The sequence below is a fragment of the Pyrus communis genome, chromosome 3, assembly GCF_041283825.1.
Source record: "Pyrus communis isolate YQ-2024b chromosome 3, ASM4128382v1, whole genome shotgun sequence".
NCBI classification, from domain to species: Eukaryota; Viridiplantae; Streptophyta; class Magnoliopsida; order Rosales; family Rosaceae; genus Pyrus; species Pyrus communis.
This window is the reverse complement of record NC_142567.1, coordinates 4,754,445-4,779,786: the sequence shown is the minus strand read 5'-3', so window position 1 is coordinate 4,779,786 and position 25,342 is coordinate 4,754,445. Positions and strand designations below refer to the sequence as shown.

Genomic DNA, 25,342 nt, shown 5'->3' with positions numbered 1-25,342 from the left:
CCGTATTCGTGCGTATAGCTGGCCTCTACCGAAACTTCGATATCCTACCTTTCATGACAAATGGAATCCTGGTTTCAAAGGTGATCTTGGCGCCCGCCTTAATTGATGCGCTGTTGTTCTATGTGGTGGTCGTGGAGAAATTGTGTCGAAGCTGATGGTTATGGCGACGGGATCATCTTTGCTAGTTTTGTTTGTGGCAGTTTGGCTGAGCACGGCGAGCGGAGTCCCGCATCATCGAAGGGAAATCAACGGAAACGGTCCTCTTCAGAACGGGCTCTTCGAAAGCAAATATGTTTCTTTAGTCATGCTCGGTTCGATGGCTGTTAAAAGTAAGCTAAAATCTCTGCTAGTGTCGTCGGTATTGCTGTCATACCTGCAAAACTTCTTGTACAAGCTCCGGAGAGCGATGGTCTTACTGTCCACCGTAACTACCTGATACCTTTGACGCGACTTGTCGTCTTTCTCTTCGAATTCAACGATAGTCGAGCCCGGAACGTCACTATCATCGTAAGCCAATAGGTTTTTCTCCGGTGGATCTGCTCTTTATGCAAACTACGGTACCATTAGCGTTATCCGGAATGATTTTTTGGGCTACCGAAGCAACTCCGATGTCATCGCATGAGAACTGCGGTAGCCCGGTTTCGGCACTCGGATATAGGTATTTTCCATTGGCGGCTCAAGGCAACGTATTTGGGTAGTATAATCAAAGACTCCTAGTTGGTTACTTTGAAGACGTCTGCCGAGTTTGGGTCTGGCGTTCCGCTGTTTGCCATGCATTGTAGCCGGGTTGTAACGGACCTCTACGTTGTCATCATCCACACGACGTACCTATTAAAATCGTTTGTAACTCAGTTATTTGTGAGCATTCACATTTACACTACATATTTCGAGTTTGATTTTTTACTCCCACGATATCAATTGAAATAAAATAAAAATTCATTAGTACAAAAAAAGAGTTCATTTTCACACACCTTTTTATTTCTATCAATCAAATTAGTTAAATCATATACGATCAACCATCATAATTAAACTTGTGTGTTTATCATTTCCGTAAAGAAAATGATTATCAAAATGGTTATAAAAGGGATGTAAAGAAAGCAATGCCTGGTTTAGGTGAATTTAGAGTTTGACAGGATGTAAACAGTCGAAAACTCGAAGGATCATTTCTCGCTCACCGGCTCAATTGGATTCACTTGGGCAATGATAAGTGAACGGATTGGACTAATCCCACATATTTTTTCTTTAAATAAGAGCTAAACCTGATAATGAGCTAGACATAATAATTTGGTTCAAATTTGTCTTTGGCGAGAATCGAACCTAAGATCTCTCACTTACAAGTGAAGAGAAATATCACTATCATATTACTAAGAGGCAATTTAAAAGCCTAATATTTATGTTTTAAGCTAAAATTAGAGATTGGATTGCCATAGCTTGTATAAGAGTTGGCAGTTCCTTGCACGACCATTTAATCCGATACGAAACGACACGAAAATAACAGGAATCATGAAACACGTTAACTAATCGGGTCGTTATCGAATCCGTTAATAACGAGTTCTTAACAGGTCTACATGCGAGTAACCTTTTTCAACCCGTTAAGAAAAAGGTTAGTTTGGTAATTTTAAACTACTAAAAAAACCTTACTTAGTCAAGTGAGATTAAATCCTTATTGTTGGATTCTATATCATACCTCTCCCAGGCCATAGTCCAAAGGCTGACAGTCCTAACTTTGTTTGTATTCTCTCTGTCTCGACTCTCGACGTACGCTCAATCTCTCTCTACCATCGCCATCTCTCTGTCTCCATCCAAGCCACTACCACAAGCACAGACGTATCTAATCTCGTTGCCCAAACCACCACTACAAGCCATCACCGCACCAGTGATGAATCACGACCACCACCGACTCCGCCCATAGCCCAACTGCAAGGTTGTACATCGAGATACAAATTCCCAGCTGACAAATGATATTTGACCACCAATCTCTCCCCACCATCTTAGATCTCCACCGCCACCACCATCGAAAGCTTCCATTGGAAAATCCGAAGTTCTATACTACTTGGCTGAATCCGTATGTTTTCCATGAATTCATGAACTCTATTATTATTATTAACATGATTTTGATATTTCAGAGAATTTTTATTATTTTATATGGTATTGGGAGATCTTGTCAATTTCACCAAATAAATTTGAGGTTTCCTCGTCCTCGTGCTCGTGCTCTACGGTTGGTTGTTGAATAACTCCCATCATTTTGTTGTTTTTCGTCACGATAATTGTGCAAGATAGTTGTGGAATGTAAAGTAGCCAGTGCAATTGTTAGACCAGCCACTCACATCCCAAAACTATTGAGCAAGCGTTTCTCGCCCGTTGGAAATTATCTGTTCAAGCACACTCCTAATCTTACACACTAATATTTGTTGTTTTTTCTTTGAGCACCATTATCATGGTGCATGATTATGATATTAGAATTCTCATATACATTACCTATGAAGAATTTGGGATGAGCTGAAAAGGGATCGGAATAAAATCAATCTTCATTTTTTTTTTCAAAGTCTGTCATGATAATTTACGATTGTTGGGGCGCATGCAGGGTCATTTTCTTCTCCCCCAATGATTCATTGAGATTGTTATGTGATGGTCTCTGAATTCTTGGGTTTTTCTACTTCTAATATAAATATATTGATAATTATTCACTTTGACTTTTAAGACAAACTCACAAAAAAGTATTAATAAAAAGTTATACGGTAGACAGCTAATATCTGCCCTAAAAATTCAACGGAACTATCATGAACCTGTGACAGAGGAGAGGATCAGGATATCAAATATGTGAGTGTTGAGTGTGGAGTGCGGTCCCTCGAACTTCCATGTTCCATCCTCAAATGTCCCCAATCTCAGAGACCTAATCCGACAAGATAAAATTAATTACTACTACTACTTATAATAAGTTTACTATAACAACCTTTCTTGCTGGTTGAAGTGCCTGCTCGCCATACCTACACAACTTTATTTGCTCAACTTTGTCACATTATCGACCTAAAAATTCATCTCACTAATACCGTTTTATTGAATGGTTAAAGTAAATGAAAATACTTATGTCTTTATTTGAGAAAGTTTCATTCCTTACGATGAGTCTCACTTAAAATAGAGACGATGGGAGAGAAAATCTTTTAAGGTATAATCATATCATTTTAGATAGTCTAACATGTTATGTTATCAGATTGTTTGTTAGAATTGTATATCTAACGTACGTTATCAACTCAACAATTTGATTGATAATACCTAACAAGATAATATGTTCAATTGTGTGACAAGAAATTTGTATGCTCGTACTAATTTTATATAGCAAAGAAATAATACATCATAAGGTTTTTTATTAGGTAAAAACTTTTGTTGCCAAAAAGAAACTCTCAGTAGAAGGCATACAAGACAAATACAACTTGGTATGGTCAGCAAAATACAACTTGAATTATCACACTAAACTTTTATGTGTTTTATGCACTGTTTTATTGAAGGGTTAGAGTCAATGGTCTTTATGCCTTTCATTTGATAAAGTGGCTTACTGCATTTGAGTCTTGGTAAGAGGATAGATAGGAGAGAAAATCTTCCATAGATGAATATTCATCTCTTCTCAGATAGACTGACATGTTCTTAAATATTATTATTTAATATCGCATATACATTCTGATTTATCTACTTAGCAAATATAATTGGCAACTAACAACATAATATGCTGGACTGTGTGATAAGAAAGTTACTAACGTTCTTATTTAATTGGGTATAACAAAGGGATACGTCATAAAGTTTGATCATTAGGTGAAAGCCAACTTTTGTTTGCCAGAATAAATCCTTATTAGTGGGCGCATATACAAGACAAATACGAGTACAACTTGCTATGGTCAGCAAAATACAATTTGTGAAAAGGACTACATATTTTTATCTCAAGCATTTTGGTCTCAAATTTGACTTGGTTCATATGACTGTTGTGTCATCAGCATAAAGAACTAAGAAGATCTATTAAATTCCAAGTAGGACTAATAATTTCTTATCAAACAGGTCTGTCAAATTACAAGCATGGTGTTGAAGGACTGATCCATCATCACGAATAACCATTAACAAATATTTGGAGTGCCATTGATACCTTCAATACTTTAGGCTATTTTTAATGAACGAAAAATTTAGAGTTAAAAGTTATATTTGATTCTTAAAATGACTTAATTCTTCTACAATGCACCGAAAAAGTTAGGGTCATATATGCCTTTGGAGTTATATGCAAAGTCACATTTGACTTTAGGTTTAACTCTAGAGTTAAAAATGACCGTCACCTTAATTACAAGATAAAAACGTTCTACATGACTCTAAATTTTGACTCAATGTCTCTATAATGCACAAGAGTTAAAAGTTGAACATGGATTTACATGCATTAGAGATAATAAAACTTACCCTAGTATATTTAGAGTCAAATATAACTTCACAACTTTTAATTTTTAATTTCTAAACTACTCAAATAATCTTTTGGATTCATATTGTAACATGTCAAATTACCATCCCCGAAGAACCTCAACTTGGATAGAGAGATAAATATAATAGGAAAATATCGAATATTAAAAAAGAATTGGAATTGGAATTACCACTATATTGATAAATTTATTTACTCTCTGCCTGGAACTAAACTGAGAAGGGTTGTTTTATTGTCTTCCCAAAATTGTCGAATACACCTAACATTTGATTTGTTTAAGTTGGAGTAATCACTTCGTGTCGAAGACAAAGTATATACAATGTTATAATCTCCATGGATGATGAGTCTGGAGGATAGCATCTTCGATCTTCCTACCCAAAACCTGAATGAAATTGCACCCCACCCATCTTAAGAACTAAATAGAAAATATTCTTAAATAATTTATAGATTGATGGAAATTTAAAAAAAAAAAAAAAAAACAAAACCAAAAAAACAAAACAAATATACGTCATTCGGAGTCTCTAAATAGTCAATTTCATATTCCATTCGTCAAAAGTATAAAAGCTTTTCTTCATTAATGTGTTTGCGGTTTTAGTGATTAGAATTTTGTACAACAATGGAGGGTAGTAAATGGGTTTGAGAACTTGAAAAAAAATAAAAAGAATATTAGGATATAGGTTATCTAACTTTGGGGTCTTCAGAAACAAAAAACCAAAAAATTTTGTTTTAAAAACCTTATGGATTCTAAGCAGTCATTTCATTGTAGAGTATGCAAGTCATTTATCATTAACTTTTTACGTAGGGTGTATTCAAGAAATATGTAGGGTGCCAATAAGACAACTCAAATGAGAATGAAGTTGATTCTCATTAACCTATTTACTAATTTTTTTTTTTAAAGCAAATATTTGTTTACCAACTTCTACAATGATATTCAGTTAGTTCGCTACCAAATTACTTTTTCTCCACAAATAAGAAGAAAAAAAAATCATTTAAGTTTATTATTACAAGTGATATTATCATTTTAAACTAAGATAAGAGGAGATGAATGATATGAATTCAGAACGTTATGAGTTGAAAAAAATGGCCTTATTTCCATAATAATTCATTACTTAGTATTTTAGAATAAAACTAGAAATTTGATAAACGTAGTCATTAACACTTAAAAAAAATCTCATTTTACATTAAAAAAACCACTTTAGTCTTTATTATATCCATACGGGCTGGGGATGAGCTATTATTATCATCATCGCAAATACCAAATTAACGTGAGGAAGCAGAGATGTAGGACATCTGCAATTTTGACTCAGAAAACAAAGGCTTGCATATGGACATATCTCTCTCTCTAGTCTCTACAAATATAAAAAATAAAGAATAAAAGATTCCAGGTCAAGGTCCTCCTCACTTAAACAATCAAATTGTTCAGGTCCAACCAAAACACTCACCCACCACGACACTTTCTGCGTGCTTTCTTCAACGTTTCTGTACCCTATTCTCCCTCTACATTGATGCATGCATGACTTGTTTGTATCTATCTTCTCTGCGATCATTTGATTATGATATGGTTTTCTCTTACATGCACACACTCACATTACATACATATCGTCTAATACAATAGTCGAAGATAATCGAACTCTTGGCTCAATCTAATCTTAGTTCGTTTCGCTATCTGTATCACATATCTTCAGCAACCAAAGAAAAAATTTAGCAAGCCGTGTGCCGTGTTATGCTACCGAATTAAATCATAATTTTCTTTTTATTAACAGGGGAGTGATGATCCAAACTAGAATTTTCTTTTAATATGAAAAATGAGAAATATCACTAAACTAAGAGCTAGTTAATTGCCGTCAAAATCATTGGTTGACTACCTAATAGTGTACCAAATACCTTTGAAAGGCAACAATTAATATTTCTCTCCTTTTTGGGTTAATTCTCTTACTTGTAATATATTACTCATACAATTAGCATCCAAGGGACGTCCATTTCATGTAGCCTTATGAATAGAAGTTACCTTTTTTGCAAGTCATTACTTCAAATCAGTAGACAACCAGCCGAAAGAGATCAGTTTGGGTCTTGCTTAATTTGGACAACTATGTCATCTGTTATATTCAGCATGTTGACTATGTCATCTGTTATATTCATCATGTATTAACTTGTCTCACCCTTTTTTTGCGACATATCAAAGACACTTTTTCCCTTGATCATATTATAAATAGTTGATAAAGAATAATTAATATGAAATGAAATTTTTGTTCCTCCTCAGTGTAAATAATATCGTTTGTTCAAAAAAAAAAATAAAAAAAAAATTGTTAAACAGTAAGAGGGAAGAGGGATCAGTGAGGATTGAACCCACATCAAGGTGCATAGGTATTATTACGCATTAATGGGTTAATTGTTAAATGTTATAGGGGAGAAGAATAAGTAAACATCGAAACCATATCAAGGTGAATAAATATTATTATTTTCCGTCACTGCAGTAAATCGTCATCTGCTAATATAAAATGGAATTTCATTTTACGTTTTTTTATACTTTTTATTCAAACAATTATTTGAGCATAATAGGGGGTGGCTTTGGCTTCTCCCAAAATCCTTTTGGCCAATCCAACAGTTTTTTTTTTTTTTTTTTTTTGAATAAACGATATTATCTACAGGGAGGGATGGGCTTAACCTCACAATGAGCTAGTAATAATGTGGTTCAATTCGCTTTTGGTGAGAATCGAACCTAAGTCCTCTCACTTATAAATGAAGAGGAATACGACTATACTGTACTACTAAGTGATGGCCAATCGAACAGTTACATCCTTAGATAAATTGATACCTGTTATGGGGGAAAAAACTATGTACACCACTTGGTTCTAACTTGTAATTACTAATTACATTGCGAATTAAATATTAAAAATTATATTTCTAACAAGAAATCATGATACTTTGGCTGCTTCATAAAACTAGTGAGATATACGGATTAGTTTTTTTTATATTACGCAAGAAAGACGATGGTATTAAAACTAAAACCTTCTCACTGTTGTTATAAATGCTTTTTGTTTATTGTACTAAAAATAGTTGTAGTCCAGGATCCTCTAGTTAATTAATTTTACTTTACCACAAAAAAAAAAAGTATTAAAAGTGAACCTTCAAGTACAAGAAACATCTGGGAGGAGGACAAAATGAATAATGATCGGAAGAACCTCGTTACCTATACCCTATATATTATACTATATATGTAAATAAGTTATAATTTTTTAAGTTCCGTCTTACGAAACTTGCCTCGACATAATACTAATTTTTAATAAATTAAAAAATATGTCTTATTATGACAAATAAAAAGTTTAGATCAAATAAAATACTTTTCCAAATATGCACTAGCTTTCAAAAATTAGAACATCTGCAAATGAGATGTTAAAGACACAAATGAATATTTTTAATAGCAAAAGTGGCTCCAACTGATGAGCCAATGCTGACTTGAATTGGAGGTGCTCCCAGAGTATAAAATGACGACCAAGATCCTCTTCGGATCCTCTTTGTAGGGATCCGGAGATCAATCAATCGTGTCCATTCATCGTACATCGTGCGGTCAGTTTTCGTTAAGTACTATTTATATTCAATTTTAAATAAAAAATTCAAAATAATTTATAACCGCACGATATACGATGAACGGATACGATTGATTGATCCTCTAAATCCTCACAAAAATGATCCTATTCCAAAAATGACAGCAAGAGAGGTTGATGCGAAATTATTTTAATTTAATTAATGCTAGGACTCACAATAAATACAGCCTTTTTTTTATCAGAATAAATACAACCTATTTAATTTGTTTCTTTGAAGCTGTTACTTTCTACCTTTTTTAATAAATAACCCATAAGCCACTTAGTACTAGGTCTAGGGGTATTCATTTTCACTTGTAAGTGAGATGTTTTAAGTTCGATTCTAGTCTGTTATGATGCTTAGTCTACTCCCCCACCCCCTCTGTGTAGACAATATCGTTGTTAAAAAAAATTAAATAAATATATAAACTAAAACATTTTGACATATCGGATGGAGTAAGAAGTTTTGCATGATGCCAAGTTTCCTTTTAAGCCATCAAATTTAAATTTGATATTCTGCATTTAACATCTATTTTGGAGATGCTCTTAGGTGTCTTACTTTATTCAATGTCATATCTTGAAAATTGGCATGATCCACTACTAATACGGTTTCATGTATTTAAATAAATGTCATTAAGGATAACTAAGTCATTTTATATTTTAACTACACCGCTAATATATAATAACTTTCCTATAATTATAAAATTAATTTGATCTTAACATTATGACTATACAGAATTTCTAATGTATTGCTTTGAAAAAGTAGGTCAATGAGTGTAGTGATTAACTGTGGAAATATATTTTCAAAGAGAGGGTTTGTACAAAACGAGTCATGCATGCATGCATGCATCAAATATAATTATGCCTCAACTGAATGATTGTCTAATACGGATCGATCCTATTTCTATAACTACGATGTCTTCTAAATTGCATCGAAGTTTTGAGTTCATATATATACACAAAAGTTAGGCACTTTGAATTTATTTTTAAAATACTATTGCAACTGTTGTGTGCTTTGGTAGAGGTATTTTATATATAGGAAAAATTAGTATCTGGTACCCAGTTACTAATGTTTATTGATTTATTAGTTTTCGGATTTTGATCCAAGTCTCTAGCATTTAATATAATAATGAATTTACATGTCAGTTACATAATGTTTTAAAATAAAAATTAATAATCGATTTAGAATTTTAATACTCATACCTTGATTAAACTTCTAATTAATTTTCAATTCAAAACATTTCCAAAATTTTTTTAAAAAAATAATAATATAAGTTTGTACCCATTAGCTTTAAAAAAAAAAAAAATGTTTTCAATTTTTTAATCTTACATGTACCCATTCATGTAATTTTTTAAAATTTTTAATCTTAAAATGTACTCATTCTTACATATACCAATTTCTTATATGTAAAATGTACCCTTTTTTATTTATATATAAAATCTATTCAATTTTTTTCTAATCCATTTTTAAACTTATATGGGTACATTCTTTTTTCTTTGATTTGAGAATGTATCCATGTCAAGTTTAATCGAAGAAATTTACTAATGTTATTAAGCCTAATATATATATATATATTGTGATTTTGAAGAATGTACCCTTGTTTTGGTACAATAATTTTTTGCTTAATTTTGATGAAGGCTTTTTAGCCAAAATGGTCTCTGAGGTTTGCATAAAACATAACTTTGATCATTGAGATTTAAAATCAATAGAAATTGTCCACCATTCATAAATTTGATCATTCCGTTAAAAAGCTCCGTTAAGTTAAGGGTATTTTTGTAAAATCAAATTCTCCAGTTTCTTTTTCACCATTTTTCTCTCATTTCTCTTATAACAGCTGGGATTTTACTTTCCGAGTCCCTAAAATTTCCCAAGAAAATTGTCCTTGATTTTCTCGTTGGCTGCTCGTTTTTCCCCATCCATCAGCCCACCAAAATCATTGGATTAGGCTGCGGACCGAAATCGCTGCCGTCCCAATTAAAGCTCTCCAAATTCTCTTACTACTTAGTCTCCCATAAATTCGACAATACCCCACAAAGCAGTGACCTTGTTCTGTACACCGGCAACATCAGCGCCGATGAACCCCCCATTTCTTCGACCAGAAGAAACAAAATGAAAGCTCAGAGCTGGATCTACACATCATTTTAGAAAAACCCAGGTCTTCTAAACTCTGCATTTCGCGAGTACTACTCCATAATGCTCAGAAAAATCATCATGGGGCAAGAAACACATGAAGATTCCGTACAAGTTTCTCGTCCTCAGAGCTGACAGCAGTGGCAGGACGATCGTGGATTCCGGATCGACCATCACGTTCATGGAGAAGCCGGTTTTCGAAGCTATGGCGCAAGGGTTTGAGTCACAGATGGAAAATTACACGATAGCAAAGGACGTGGAAACCAAAATGGGATTGAGACCCTGTTTCAATATTTTGAAAGAGGAAAAATTGGAGTTTCCGAACTTGGTTTTCCAGTTCAAAAGGGGTGCTAAGATGGAGCTACCATTGACGAATTACTTTTCACTAGTTTCGAGCTCGGGGGTTGTATGCTTGACGATTGTTAGTGATAGGGTTGTTGGTCCATAGAGTAATGGTGAACCTGCCATTATTTTGGAGAATTATCAGTAGCAAAGAGTAATGACGGACTCAATCCTTTTGCGCAGAGAGCTCAAATGGCTCATGGAAGACTCAATCGAAGAACCCAAAAACGTCGATAACAACGACATAAGCGTTAGGCTAAGGGTGAAAATTGAGGAGCTTTATATGTTGTGGAAGCAGAAGGTTGAGAAGGGCCTTACAGTATGTTGTCAAGTGCGAGCATTGGAGGGACTTGGCATTGTGTTTCGAAGAAAGGGTTTTGATTCCAAGGCCAGAGACTGAGCTCATTGTTGATTTAGTGGGGGGCGTGGTTTTGGGGAATAAAGGGTTGAGGGAGGGGTTGTGGGCTGATTTTACAAAAATACCCTCAACTTTATGGAGCATTTTAACGGAATGACCGAAATTATGGATGGTGGACAATCTCAAGAACTATTTCTATTAATTTTAAATCTCAGGGACCAAAGTTATGTGTTATGCAAATCTCAGGGACCATTTTGGCTAAAAAGCCTTTTGATGAATGTACCCATGTTTATACACATGCACAAACAATAGTATATTTATATTTCAATATTTTTAATCGCACAAATTATGATTTTTTATTTAAAATCTCATTAAATAAACAACTATAAATTTTAATTTTTAATTTAAAAAATATAGTAACATACATAGAAAAAAAATTATCATATTAATTTCAGAGACTTTGATCAAAATTAAAAACCAACAAGGTTTCAATCAAAGAATATTCATAGTTAGGGATCGCATTCAAAGTTTCCCTTATATATATTACTTCTGAAACCTATTACTTATTTCAAAAAGTTATTTCCTACGAAACAAATATTTAAAGCCAAAACTTAAAAATAATAATAATAATAATAATAAAATAAAAATAAAAATAAAAAATAAAAAATAAAAAAGAGAGAGAGAGAGAAGCTTTAAATAGATGACAAGGCATGCTGCAATTCAAACAAGAAGGGACCAGTATTATATTCCCTTTGACAGTCTCCGATTTGAACCAATTCAATGTCGACAAATTTTAGTCTAACTCAATCTGGCGAGACTCTCATCTCATACGATACCCACAGCCTCCTGCAAAATTTTATTTTATTTTATTTTTTAAATTTGGTTTGAGTGTTATTAAAAAAAAAAGGGATAATTAAATTTAAACTAGCGGCCGGTTTGTATGAAGAAAATAAAAAATAACAACATGTGCCTAACATTAAGGTGCACCGGCTGCGATGGTGAGGTAACAAGAAGACTACCAAAGTCGGCGGACCCTACAAAGTCAGCAATATCAAGCTATATGATTCTTCATGAAAATTGTCGCCTTTCGAAGCATAAGAAGTACCAAAAAATGCCACCTAATATTTGCATTGTTTATGCACTTTGGTCAAGCCGGCCGACCTAATTAAACATATTATAGATAATTATTGTTGAAAAAGTTTTGAACCTAATAGCTATGTGTTTAATTTGCATTTCGATTAGTGACCTTAATTAGGGTTGAAGCACACTAATACTAACACATCATGAAAATTCATGTTGTCAAAATGTGGGAGGACCACAAGAAAACCCAACTTCTTTTGTATTTTTAAATCAGCACTTGTGTAAGATAAGTTATATATATTGACACGAATACACTTTAATCTTTACAGCTCTACATGTTGAATTTTTATAGTGAACTTGGAAAAATAGGTATGGTCAAAACAATAAAGCGAACATTAGCTAGCATTAGTTACATAAGCGAGTTTAATTAGCCAAATTAACTAAGTACAAATATGATTCTCATGCACTTAAAGTTTGAAAAACTTTTCCTGTGATTTGGATTAGAATACAATATCGTCATTTCAGAATAATAAAATATGTTAGCATTAGTCCTACTAAATGTTTTATCAATTGTTTAATCAAGAAGTTTTACGGTAGATTTACAACATATTATTCAATCGTTAAAAACTCACGCGAAGAACTGATTGATAACAAATTAAACTTTACACCATCTCCAGTGAACATGAAAAGTTGAAGTGAAATGTCAGTTCTGAATTCAAATTTGACTTATTTCTATCCAATGTATTAGAAAAGTTGGAGGAATAAAGGTTAACTTGCATGTTTTGTTGCAGATTCAGACACTGCAAGTCTGCAATGTAGTTTTTGTTTTGTGGTTCTGTTTTTCTGTGCATTCAAGTGGATGTTTGATTAGTTACACTTAATGTTGAAATTTTTTTTTATAGACCTTTTAAATTTAATAATTGTCTTATTTGATTATAATAAAGCAAAAACTGTAATGCTGGGTTTACAAATTCTGCATAACATAAATTGCAATGCATTGTCTAAATCTGTATTGACCTATTTCAAAATATAAAAAATATGAGAAAAGGCGTGTCAACTACAGTATGTGTCAGCTGGCATATTTTATAATTTGTATTTATATTAGATGCATTTATGTAATGTAATACATGATTAACCTATTTATAATTGGATAAAACTTGCGTTATTCCTATAGGGGAATCTACTTGTCTCCCACCAATGATTAACGTATCTTCAATGTATGAACTTCATAATAGGAACCATTCATTCTCTTTATCATCAACTAAAGATCACATTTGCAAAAAATCATTCAATTTGAATATTGTTTGGCCGTCAATAAATGTCAAAACAATCAACAGTTTCGATAACAATTAGCACCCTAATTAATGATGAACCTTCTATTTGTTTGATGCATATGAATGGGTAAAAGTCATCTTAATTGAATGATTTTTTTCGCAAATGAGATCTTTACATGATTATAAAAAGAATGAGCGATTCCAATTATGAAGTTTGTATGTCAAAACTACGTTAATTATAAGTTGGGGAACAAGTAGGTTCCCACACAGGGTGAACACAAGCCGAATCTTTTATAATTAGTGTAAATATTGTTGATATATTGTTAACATTGTAACTTTGTATTGGTTTAATACAAAGTCACCATTTTCTTTATTGACCGTCCTTGATTTCTTCAATTTGAAAGCTAGAAATAAACTAGTATTATAGGAGGAGAAAAAGTGTAATAAAATTACTCGAAGTAAAAATCGGTCTGTAAACCAATTTTAAACTTAATTATCGATGGCTCATATTTATTTTTGTTTGAACTATTTTAAAGTTTCAATAATATTCTTTATAATCTCTCTCTGGATTTAGGATGAACCCTATCCTCATCTCAAAGGACAACATGCATGTCCTTCCCCCATAATGAGGGGGTCCATATCTCCCCTCTATTTTCAACATGAGAGCTTCTTTATTTTGTCTTTTGCTCCTCAGATTCCTTTTTGCATTGATGAACCTGTTGACATAGGGATATAAAAAGTTTATGGATCCAGAAAATTTAGACAAAAAAGAAAAGAAAATTTGGTCCTGCAATAATACTCAGTACAGTGAAAGATCACTACAGACTCCACATTGCTGGTATTTGCTCATTGGTAACCATCCCTTCGCGACCTACTTGATAATTAAAACCATCATTTTGCCACGAATAATACTAAGGAGATCAAAATTTTAAACTAAATTTTACAAATCAAATTATGCGGTTGTTGATAATTGAATTATAACTCAAGTGTTGATTAACGTATTAATTTTTTATTTGTGATACATCATTTGGTTTACAAATTTAGTTTAAAATTTTGATCTTTCTAATATTATCTTTTTGCCAAATTTAATAATTGTGAATCTTATTAGGAAGGATAATGTTAGGGATACCAAAGTTAATAATTGTGATTCCACATCATATAATTAATAGTTAGAAGCTCCTTGCGAGTTGATCGGGTTTCAAAAGGAAGGAAAATATTTATGGCTACTTTCAAGAAACCATAACTTTTAAATCCAATTTTCACTTAGTGTTCAATCTAGTTGTATTTTTTTTTACTTGTAAGTAAGAGGTCTTAGTCCGAATTTCGTGAATAGTGAGTTCTATACTAATTTATTTCTTGCTCATCCCTTGGTATATATATCATTGTAAACTCATTCTAATTAGTTGAGTTGAAAATCATAATACGCAAAACAGTTGATAATCATGATACGCTAAAACACTATAAAATTGTCAAGAATGCTACACACTCCAAAAAGACTTCTTGCCAGACTCACATCACCTGAATTACAAAACATCATATTTATAAAGAACTAACCGTAATCTTAATAGACAAAAAAATCCAAATATTTAACCTACAAAAAAATCCTATACACAAAATATAAAAAATGGATAATTCTAGGGAGAGCCAAATTTGCAAACCAAATGATGTGTCACCAATAAGAAATAAGCACACAATTAATAATCCAATTATCAACAACCTCATCATTTAGTTTACATAATTTGGTTTAAAATTGCGTAAATTACATAAAATTACCTCAACTATTGGGTCAGTCACAGTTTCATACCCCATCTTTAAAAAAATTTCAATGTCATACCTCATATACAATTTTTTTACAATTTCATACCTTCTGTCAATTTTCTGTCAATTCTTATGTTAAATAGTGACGTGGCTTGAGACGGGGCCCACTCTCTATTAAAAAATTAATTAAATATTAAAAACTAAAAGAAAAAATCTTTTTTTTTCTTTTTTTTTTTTGCATGGGGACCCACCCCTTATCCCCTCACACTTTCTTCCCCCTCCCGTCTACCCTAAACCCAAACCCAGATCCCACCCACCCCTTCCAGCAATCCCATCTGCACCCAACCCCCCTCCCGACCCTCCCTCATCTCTCTTATCTGCGCATCCATCATTCCCTCACCCCACCCCCTGACCCTCTATCCCTTCTCTCATTTGCACAGCCATCCACCTCAACCACCCAAAATGACGACGTGGCGATTTTGCCCCAGTAGACCGGCCCTTTAAAATTCATGGTCATCGGCATAATCTTCAGCCACCGATGCGGCCACGTGTGGTTGTGCATCCAGCACGATCGCCTCTCCACCAAACCCACCCTCCTCCTCGACCTTTCAGTCTCCACCCACCAGCTAGTCAACGAGTTGCAATTCTGGCTCGTCCGCGTGACCTTCAAATGCGACTAGTCGGACCGGCCCCAACTCGCTGATTGCCCGCTCCGGTCTGTCCCCATTTGATCTGTTCACTGCAACGGTCGCAAAATTGGGTCCACGACAAGAAGAAGAGCGAGCGAAAATGTGAAATTGATGCTAAAGATGATGCAGTCGACAACGGTCAAAGCCGGAGTAATGTCGGCCGGGTTCTGGGTTTGGGTTGGGTGTGGTGAATGAGATTGCTGGAAGGGGTGGGTGGGATTTGGGTTTGGGTTTGGGGAAGACGAGAGGGGGAAGAAAGGATGAAGGGATAAGGGGTGGGTCCCCATGCAAAAAAAAAAAATATATATATATATTAAATGATTTTTTTTTAGTTTTTAATATTTAATTAAATTTTAACAAAGAGTGGGCCTGTCTCAAGCCACATCACTATTTAACGGAAGAATTGACAAAAAACTGACAAAATGTATGAAATTGTAAAAAATTTGTAGATGAGGTATGACTAGGGGTGGTTCGGTATGGGATACCATACCGAAACTAGTATCCCGAATCCCAAACCAAAATTTTTCGGGACGGAAATTTGAAGACCAATCCCAAACCAAATTTTCGGGAATCCCAAATTTCGGAAATCCCGAAATATTTTCGGGATTTTGGGACAAATCGGGAATCCCAAATTGAAATATGAAATTATGAATTGTTCTTCAAATATATAATTCAAGAACACATTCATGAACTAGGAATTTCATTTCATTCACACTATCATTTAATTGAACACTGGCATGCCTGACTGTTTTTATCATAGTCAAAATTCAAATTAATTAAACCCTTTTGGCAATATGTTGAGAGACAAAAGAATCAAGCCTTCTAAAATCATCAGCCATGGCAGCAGCAATAATAAAATCCACATGAATATCAAACAAAACATGAAAATATATGCAAGGTGTAGGGCATTCCAGGTTGCAGAGCATGAATTAGAAACTATTAGCATCAATTATAAAAGAATAATATATATAATAATTAATATTATATATTTTCGGTTCGGTATGGGATTCCCGAAATATCGAGAAGCCAATCTCAAATCCCATACCGAAATTTTGGGATCGGTTCGGGATAGCATCCAGAAAATTTCGGGAATTTCGGTTTGGGAAATTTTTTGTTTGGGATCGGGATTTTTTTGGTTCGGTTCGGGATTTTTGGGAATTTTTTCCACCCCTAGGTATGACATTGAAATTTTTTAAAGATGGGGTATAAAACTGTGACTGACCCAATAGTTAAGGTAGTTTTATGTAATTTACTCTTTAAAATTTTAGTCTCTCTAACATTACCCATAAAAAAATACCCTTAACTAATAATAAGCCAAAAAGCTAACAAATTAACCTTTCCAACAAGTTTGTATCCGTCCTTGAACCTTCCCATGTCCCACTCTAACATCGCAATGGGATATTTATTCACCTTATGTTGGTTTCTTATATATACACTAATCAAATCTTACAAGTTAATTAAGCTAATAATTTCTATGTTTATAAGTAAAGACTTGTCCACATTACAAACAACAATGATTGTCATTATGAATTTTTTTTTATTTATATATTTTCTTAGTTGAAGATGTGTGTAATGGACTTTTGGTCCCTCCTTCCACTTTTCTTGCCCTCTTCCCACCCCAACTCCGATAACTAGAATTTGATTCTTTTTCTTTTTATTTCTTTGCAATATTTTAAAGTGCAAACAAAATAAGAACCACAAGTAATGTGGGCAGGGAACATACTAAGAATTGGATTGGAGAAAATGAAAGTTAGAATCTAACCATTACTCTCATCGTGGAACCGAACTGATTCATGTTCCAAGATTTATATAAAATACTAATAACCTTTGGGTTAATGGAGATAATAACATTAATTAACATGATAAAATATGAGATTTTTTTTACGTTGGAATCTTACTTTTGACATCACAAATGAGATGATGAGGTAACTAATTAAATAACTTGCGTGCATGTAGATGTAGTCTAAAAGTTGTGCCACTACATGAAACTTAAAACCCAAGTTTGTCCTTAAAATAATTAGAGAAAATAACGGTTGATTGTAGTTTATGAAATACAAATTCAACTCTCTTTCACCCTTCTATCAATTTTATTCCGTCTAAATGGCTCTACATGTGTGAGTTTTCCTGGCCCCAGAAGGGATGGATAACCATGACTTGCCACTAGTTGTCTCCCTTTTAAAAAAAAAAAAATGGCTCTACATGTGAGATTCACTTGGGGTTATGTGCGAACTAGTGTCATACACATTGTGATAGTCTCACACCAAAATAAATCCAATTTTAATGTCTATAAATCCAAGTTTTATGTTCTTAATAAGTTCTAAAAACAAATTTCAAATGATGGCAAAGAGTATATAAATAGTTTCATATGTCTTATGAGATTTATGAGTTTAAGATTCAAGATTAGGGTTTTTTTTATTACAGATATATTAGTATAGTATTGTGGTAGCAAATTTTCGTTGTCTTCAGTCTTGACGAATTTGTATATACAAAAGAGATAAACATCTTTGATCAGAGCCAAAGCCTCATGCACCCACGAGGTGAGGGGGATTTGGCCAATGGATCTCTCTCTAAAAAGAGTGAGTGTCTAGGGCTTAATTGCGTCACAAAAGCTTACCATGAATTGATGGAGATGGGGTATTTAGAGGGAGATGGTCGGCCATAGGGTTAGGGTTTTGCCCTACACATGGCGGCTTCCCATTGACCAAGGTGTGTCATCTGTACGATGAATGAGGAAAGAATAATCCCAAAGATACTAATTATCTCGAGATGACGATGGAAGTATCCTTAATTGATTGTGATGAGGATTCCTTACTTGTTTGAGTTGATCTTCAATTATAAGTATATTAAAGATAGGATTTAGTAATTAAAACTTTTCCTCCTTTCCGCGAGAAGATGAGCTTGATGATGTTGTAGTCTGCTACTGAAGCCTCCAACAATGTTGGACTGTGCAGGAAAATGTTTGTGGGCCCTACCCATTTAAAGAAGGCGTTCTTGTCTTCTTTGAAAAAAAAAATTCGCGTGTCGTATTCTGGATATTTGGCATTAATTTTGGCTCACGAATATCACTATAATAGTATTTTTATTTATTATTATTGGAGATGCAAGATATAAACTTAAGACATCTTTTAACATTGAAAAGAGAAGTGACACTCAAAGCTAATTGGCTTAGTGTAATTGTACATTGTGATTATACATTGTGGTGCATTTTTTAGTTATTATACTGATATCTAATGTGGGTCGAGCTTATGGACATGTTATTTTCGGTGTAGAAAAATGGTGCATGTTCTGATGCCTTTAAAATTCCACGTGTTATGATACGAGTAGACAACAAGTTTATATTTTAGATTTATAGTAATAAAAAAATAAAAATAAAAACAAAATAATGAACAATTCTTTAGCAATGAGAAAACAAAATAACAAGAACGGCCCTTTGATTCAGAATAGATATTTAAATCTTATTTATTCATGTGTTCATTTTATACTAGCAATATTCTATTTTAGATTAATAAAAATTAAATGTAGAAAAATTAAATTTGAGTGCATTAAAAAAAAAAAAAAATACATATTTCATATTTGCCTAGTCTTATTTATTTTGGATAAGTAATTATTGCATAAAAAAAGTTTTTAATTCTTTAATTTTTTAAATGTCAATACAATACTGATGATGAGATGAAACTTTTCTTGGTATGTAAAATTTTGTTTGGGTTAACTATTTGATATTGATATTGATAATAATTAAAGAAGAGTTAATGAAAATGATTTGAAAACTTTGAGTTTTATTCAAAATGATAAAAAAATGTTGTAAGTGAATAGTACCAGGTTGACTTTTTAGAATAAAAATATCATTTTCGTTAAAAGTGAACAGTACCGAGAATGTTTCGTTAAAACATCTTATAAGAAAAGGGAGGAGCGTGGGAAACAAACCCCCCAAGGACGCGTGACGGTGAATGTATTAGGGAGGTGATTGTGATGTGATCACATGTGTGTTTCAATCATCTTCTCCAATCCCATCACACAGAGCAAAGCACACAACACAAGAGCCTCTCTGCAGTCTGAAGTCTGCAGTCAGGGCTCTGAAGTCAATGCCTCTCTCACTCTCACTCTTGTCCTTGATATGATGATAAGTTTCCCATTGGTGGCACACACATGCTCACGCCCTTCAAATTCCCAATCCAACCAATCACCTCCCTCCTCCATCCCAACCTCACTCCAAACACCTAAAAAGAAAAATCCACCACCGAGAGAGGAAAAAGGGGCATCTCTAGTCCAACTACTCAGAAAAGAAATAAAGAAAGACGTAAGTTAAAGTCAATTGACCATATTTAATTTTTTTTAATATTTTAGTTTCAAATTTTTTAATAAAATAAATTTTATGCAATAATAATTTATTGTAAAAATAGTGAAAGAGGTGAAAGTCCCACCGTGATTCAACTATAATTGAATATTAACATTCTTGTTGAATTTGAAATTTTACACTTGTAAGTAAATAAGAATAGTAATATAGTATTAAAACCTCTTAAAAGAGATTTTGAGAGAGTTTAATTTATTTATAAAACCATGAATTTTATGGAGTTTAATTGATTTTTAGAAAATCTATTTAAAATTTTAAGTAAATTCTCTTAATTTCTCAGGGGAATGAGTGAGATTTGAGAATGCTTAATACACTACAAAATCTCTTACATTCCCTCGAATTCCCCAATTTTTTTAAATTCTTTAAAATCAAAATTTAGGGGGGTGTATTCAATTGGAATTTTGAGGGATTTTAATTCTTTTAGTGAATCTAGGGATGTTCAATCAGGATTTTAAGTGATTCTCTAAAATTCAAGATGTATTCAATCATGATTTTAAGTTAGTTTATTAAAATCCTTATAAATCCGAGTGTATTCAATTAGGATTTTAAATAAGTTTATAACATTCCAGGTGTATTCAATTAGAAAATGATTTTAAAGAATTTGAAAAAGTTGAGGAATTCGAGGGAATTGGAGAGATTTCGTAGTGTATTTTAAGCATCCACAAATCTCACCTCTTCTCATGAAATTTCGAGGGAATTGAATCAAAATTTTATATGAAATCTCTACAAATCAATTAGTGTATTCAATTGAGAATTTGAGAGACTTTAATGAATTTATAAATACATGGATTTTTGTGGAGTTTAATTGATTTGTAAATATTCCTTATAAAATTTTGATTCAATTCCCTTGAAATCTTATGGGGAGAGGTGAGATTTGTGGATGCTTAAAATACACTACAAAATCTCTCCAATTTCCTCTAATTCCTCAACTTTCTCAAATTCTTTAAAATCAATTTCTAATTGAATACACCTGGAATATTATAAACTTATTTAAAAGCCTAATTGAATACTCCCAGATTTCTAAAGATTATAATAAACTATCTTTAAATTCTAATTGAATGCACCTTGAATTTCAGATAATCACTTAAAATCCTGATTGAATACCCCTATATTCATTAAAAGAATTAAAACTCCCTTAAAATCCCAAATGAATACACCCCCCTAAACTAAAAATCCATAGATTTATAAATTCATTAAAGTCTCTCAAATTCTCAATTGAATACACATGCATACATTTGAGATGTTATAAACTCTTTTAAAATCATAATTAAATACATCCCCGACTTTCAAAGAATCATTTAAAATACTGATTAAATACTCATGAATTTGAACAAAAAATTAAAATATCTCAAAATCTCAATTGAATACACCCTCTTAGTTTCATTCTCGTAAGTTAGAGTAATTTAAAAAACATTTCCATCAAACAATAAAAGAAGAAAAAGAGAAAGGAAGAAAGAGAGAGAAAATGGCAATATTCAACCATAAGAAAACAAAACATAGCAAATAAGCAACAACCCTCTTTGTCTTTCTATTTTCTTTTCTTTTTCCCATTTCAAAGCCAAAACCAAAAACCGAAAGCCTTGTTTTTCACTCTTCCAGGGTCTTCTTCCAAGTTGCAACCAAACCCCATCTTAAAGCAAGCTCTCTCTATTTTTCTTGAGTCGCAGAGCGGTTTTTGGTAGCCGTGGCAGTGACAAAACACCCACCTATTCCAAATGGAATACATCACAAGCTCAAGACCTCAAGAAATCAGAGAGAAGCCGTATTCGTATTCCCCTATAAACTCGCCGAGGAGCAACAACAATGGCATGACCACCAACGCCAACAGCAGCGTCTGCAGCAGCAGCAGCCCGGCGGTGGCGACTCAAATCCCGACAACCCCGAAAGTCTCAACTCCCAGATCTGACTCCAATCCCTACCCGACAACCTTTGTCCAAGCTGACTCCTCGAACTTCAAACATGTTGTCCAAATGCTCACCGGCTCCTCGGAAACTGTCACTCACCAGTCCTCCCCCAAACCCACAGCCGCCGCCCACCACAACAGCCACCACCACCACCACCACCACCACCACCACCACCACCAAGATCCAACAATTTTGCCACCCTCCAACAAAAACTTCAACATCCCACCAATCAAAACCGCCCCACCGAAAAAGCAGGGCTTCAAGCTCTACGAGCGGCGGAGCACCAATCTCAAAAACACCCTCATGATCAACACCCTCATCCCCAACTTCAAATCGGCTTCTGGGTTTTCTCCACGTCATCAGGAGATACTCTCCCCGAGCCTGCTCGACTTTCCGTCACTCACCCTCAGCCCGGTGACGCCGTTGAACGACCAGTTCGACAAGTCGGCGTCGTCGCCGTCACTGGGAAATTCTTCGTCGGAGGAGGACAGGGCGATTGCGGAGAAAGGGTTTTACTTGCACCCGTCGCCGAGGGCTACGACGACTCTGAGAGACCCGGAGCCGCGGCTTCTGCCTCTGTTTCCGGTCACTTCGCCGAGAGTTTCTGGGTCGTCTTCTTGATCAAATGACGAGGAGAGAGAGAGAGAGATGTGTAGTAAGTAATATTTACTGCGAGTGGGTTTTGATTAAAATGATCGTCAGGAGAAGTGAAGATTAATGGGTTTTGGATGATTTTTCAATGACAGGTACAGATCTTTGTTTTAATTGTACAATTTCATATCTCTTCCATAAAAATGCTAAAAAGCTTAGCCTTCAACTTCCTCCTCCAACTTCTTTTCTCCTTCTATATTTTTTGTTTTGCAACTTTTATGGCTTTTTTTTTTTTTTTTTTTTTTTTTTTTTAATTTCTATAGAACCAAATTAAGGAAGATCGAAAATCAATTTTCTATTGGAATCTGAGTGAGCATATATGAATGGGAATATGAATTTTAATTTTACCACTTCATTAGTTTAGCATTTCATTCAATTGCAAAATGCATTTTCTTTTGTTCTTCTCAGCATGTGTGTGTGGTAGGATCGGAGAGGACTTTTCAAAAGATGAGGGGTGTGGCTGTTGGAGTGGACAATCAACAATAAGAAGTTTCAGTTATTTTTTCTTTTATAATTACACTAAGCTCATTTAAACTACGAGAAGGAGATTCGAATTTAAGTACAGAAAGTGTAGCACACTACTCTTACTAACTTGGTTAAAACTTAGGCCTGCAATAAAAGAAATTACTGTTAAATTTTATTTATTTTTGTTTTTCGTCACATGTTAAGTTTTACTCATAAATTAACCAGAGTCAAGGGTATGTAATTTGGAATTTATAATTTAATTGGTACATTTTTAGAGTAGATTCAACTTGTTGAAGGGTTCTTCTAGGGTCCCCCCTCCATTGAGGAGTGAGGAGGACCACATTTCCCGTTTAATCTAAGGCCATACATATATGAAACTTCCACCTAACCATATGGTCATGTTGTTCGTGACCTGTGAGCTGTTGAAATTGTTGAGCTAGCTAATGCATTAATAGTAGTGATTTCGAACATTCTCCACTTCTTTTTATATATCTCTCTTTTTATTTTTCTTTTACGTATTCGATTTAAAAACCAAAGATAAAAGAAAAGAGTGCAGGAAGAGAAAATAAGATGCGAAAATGACTTTTCTAGTATATTTACTGTACTCATATATTTTGCAACTCACAAAACAATTCAATGTAGTATGATCTAGAAAATATCGTTTTTCTTTTCCTTAAGGAGAGATTTTTGGGGAGAGGGAAAACATGATTAAAACCCAAAATATTGACTCTTATTTTTGTTGAAGAAATAGTACAAAGTTGTCGGAAGCATTTATATTCGGTGTATTATGCTACGTTTAGTTGTCTACGCATGCATGCGACCTAAGCCTTGACATTTCTTATAATCACAATGCATCAATTACTCAAAGTCACTGTGAGGATTGAGCGCACAAGTCCTTTTTTTTATTAATGCAGGCTTAGTATGCTTCGTGCTGCACAAATCCTCGAATTACATGAGTTTATTTGTTTTGCTTTGTACAAATAGCTCAAAATATAGGCAACACTCATTTGTCAGATACATGTAATTCAAGGATTATTGTACGTATTTCAGAGTTTATCTTATTAAAACCTTGTCTGAAATAACCGATGGAGGGTTTCTTTCGTGGTAGTACTCACTTATGAAGAACATAGCTTTTGTTAGAAAAATAAAATAAAATAAACTTACACGCAACGAGGGTTTCTTTCGTGATAGTGAGAGTAAACTGCTATATGAGCCTATATCTCAATAGAGAGCTGATTTTTACACATCATATTTAGATTTTCACATCTTTTTTTTTATTTTTTTTATTTTTCAGATTGAATAAGTCAAACGTAAACAACGAACATGATTAAATATAAGTGTATAGAAGAAGAAAGGGCGTGTACTTGTCATTTCTGCTCCCAATAACCTCATCGTGGAGACTTTTCCCTCCAACTTTCATTTCAATTTACATGAAAGGAAGAGTATTGGGATTTTTATCGTTAGAGGCCTTTTCCGTTTATGTACAAGTTTACCATATGCTGAAATAATATGCAGTATATACAACTAGGGAAATAAATTTAGGGTTGGACAATCAGACATTCTTTCTCTGTATGTTTATCTTTCCCATATAAATATGAGTTTGTAATGTTTGTGATGTCGACTCAGTTGACTGGGAAGAATAACAACTTTCTTAACGTGTAGATGCAAGAAAGAAAAACAAGAAACCAGAAAGTGGGGCTTTCTGTTACTCTTATGACACTTGAGAACGAAAGGAGGAAGAAAGCAAAAAATTAAAGTACAATTTGAATTAGCATATTAAAGCTGCAGAGAAAATGTTAAGACTTTTTCTTTTTTCCTTTTTTAACACTCAATTTCTGTCATAGTGTGTGCGGCGTGCCCAAGAAGTAGGTGCAGTGAACTGAAAAACCGCTAAAGTTCTTTCTTTTTTGTTTATCTTTTGCAATTTGATGATGCATGAAAATTTTATCTTTTATCTACCTGTTTTAAATTGACAAGTAGTCTTGCTTTTGTTGGATTGTTGAACCAGTTTTGGATTTTAATGGAAATTGGATATCTTGATATTTATCAAAGAAAAACTTAGGTGGCTAATACAAATTTGGGAAACATGCCAGCCTCAAGAAAAGAAAAAAAAAGGCCCAGTTACATATTGCAACATCTAATTGTTTGGTCTGATATGTTTTAAAAGGATAATGTTAGGCAAATCAATTTTTTGCACTATTGTGGTACCAATCATATTTGTGCTTTAATTAAAATTAGAATTTAATTTATGATTGTAATGGATATTTATATATTATAGAATATGCCACATCATTTGGTGCACAAATCT

The 25,342-nt window shown here is 33.6% G+C and overlaps 2 pseudogenes across 2 annotated transcripts; both read left to right on the top strand.

Moving 5' to 3' along the window:
• The first annotated feature begins 160 nt into the window (after positions 1–160).
• LOC137714552 (putative aspartyl protease At4g16563) lies at positions 161–10,760 on the top strand (annotated as a pseudogene).
• Positions 10,761–21,527: 10,767 nt separating this feature from the next.
• On the top strand, positions 21,528–25,091 carry LOC137716448 (VQ motif-containing protein 4 pseudogene; annotated as a pseudogene). Of its 2 annotated transcripts, none has more exons than XR_011065676.2 (2): positions 21,528–22,664; positions 24,697–25,091. The product of XR_011065676.2 is annotated as a VQ motif-containing protein 4 pseudogene, transcript variant X1 (transcript). The 2 variants fall into 2 exon arrangements; XR_015960528.1 differs by lacking the exon at positions 24,697–25,091 and adding an exon at positions 22,978–24,640.
• Positions 25,092–25,342: the final 251 nt, after the last annotated feature.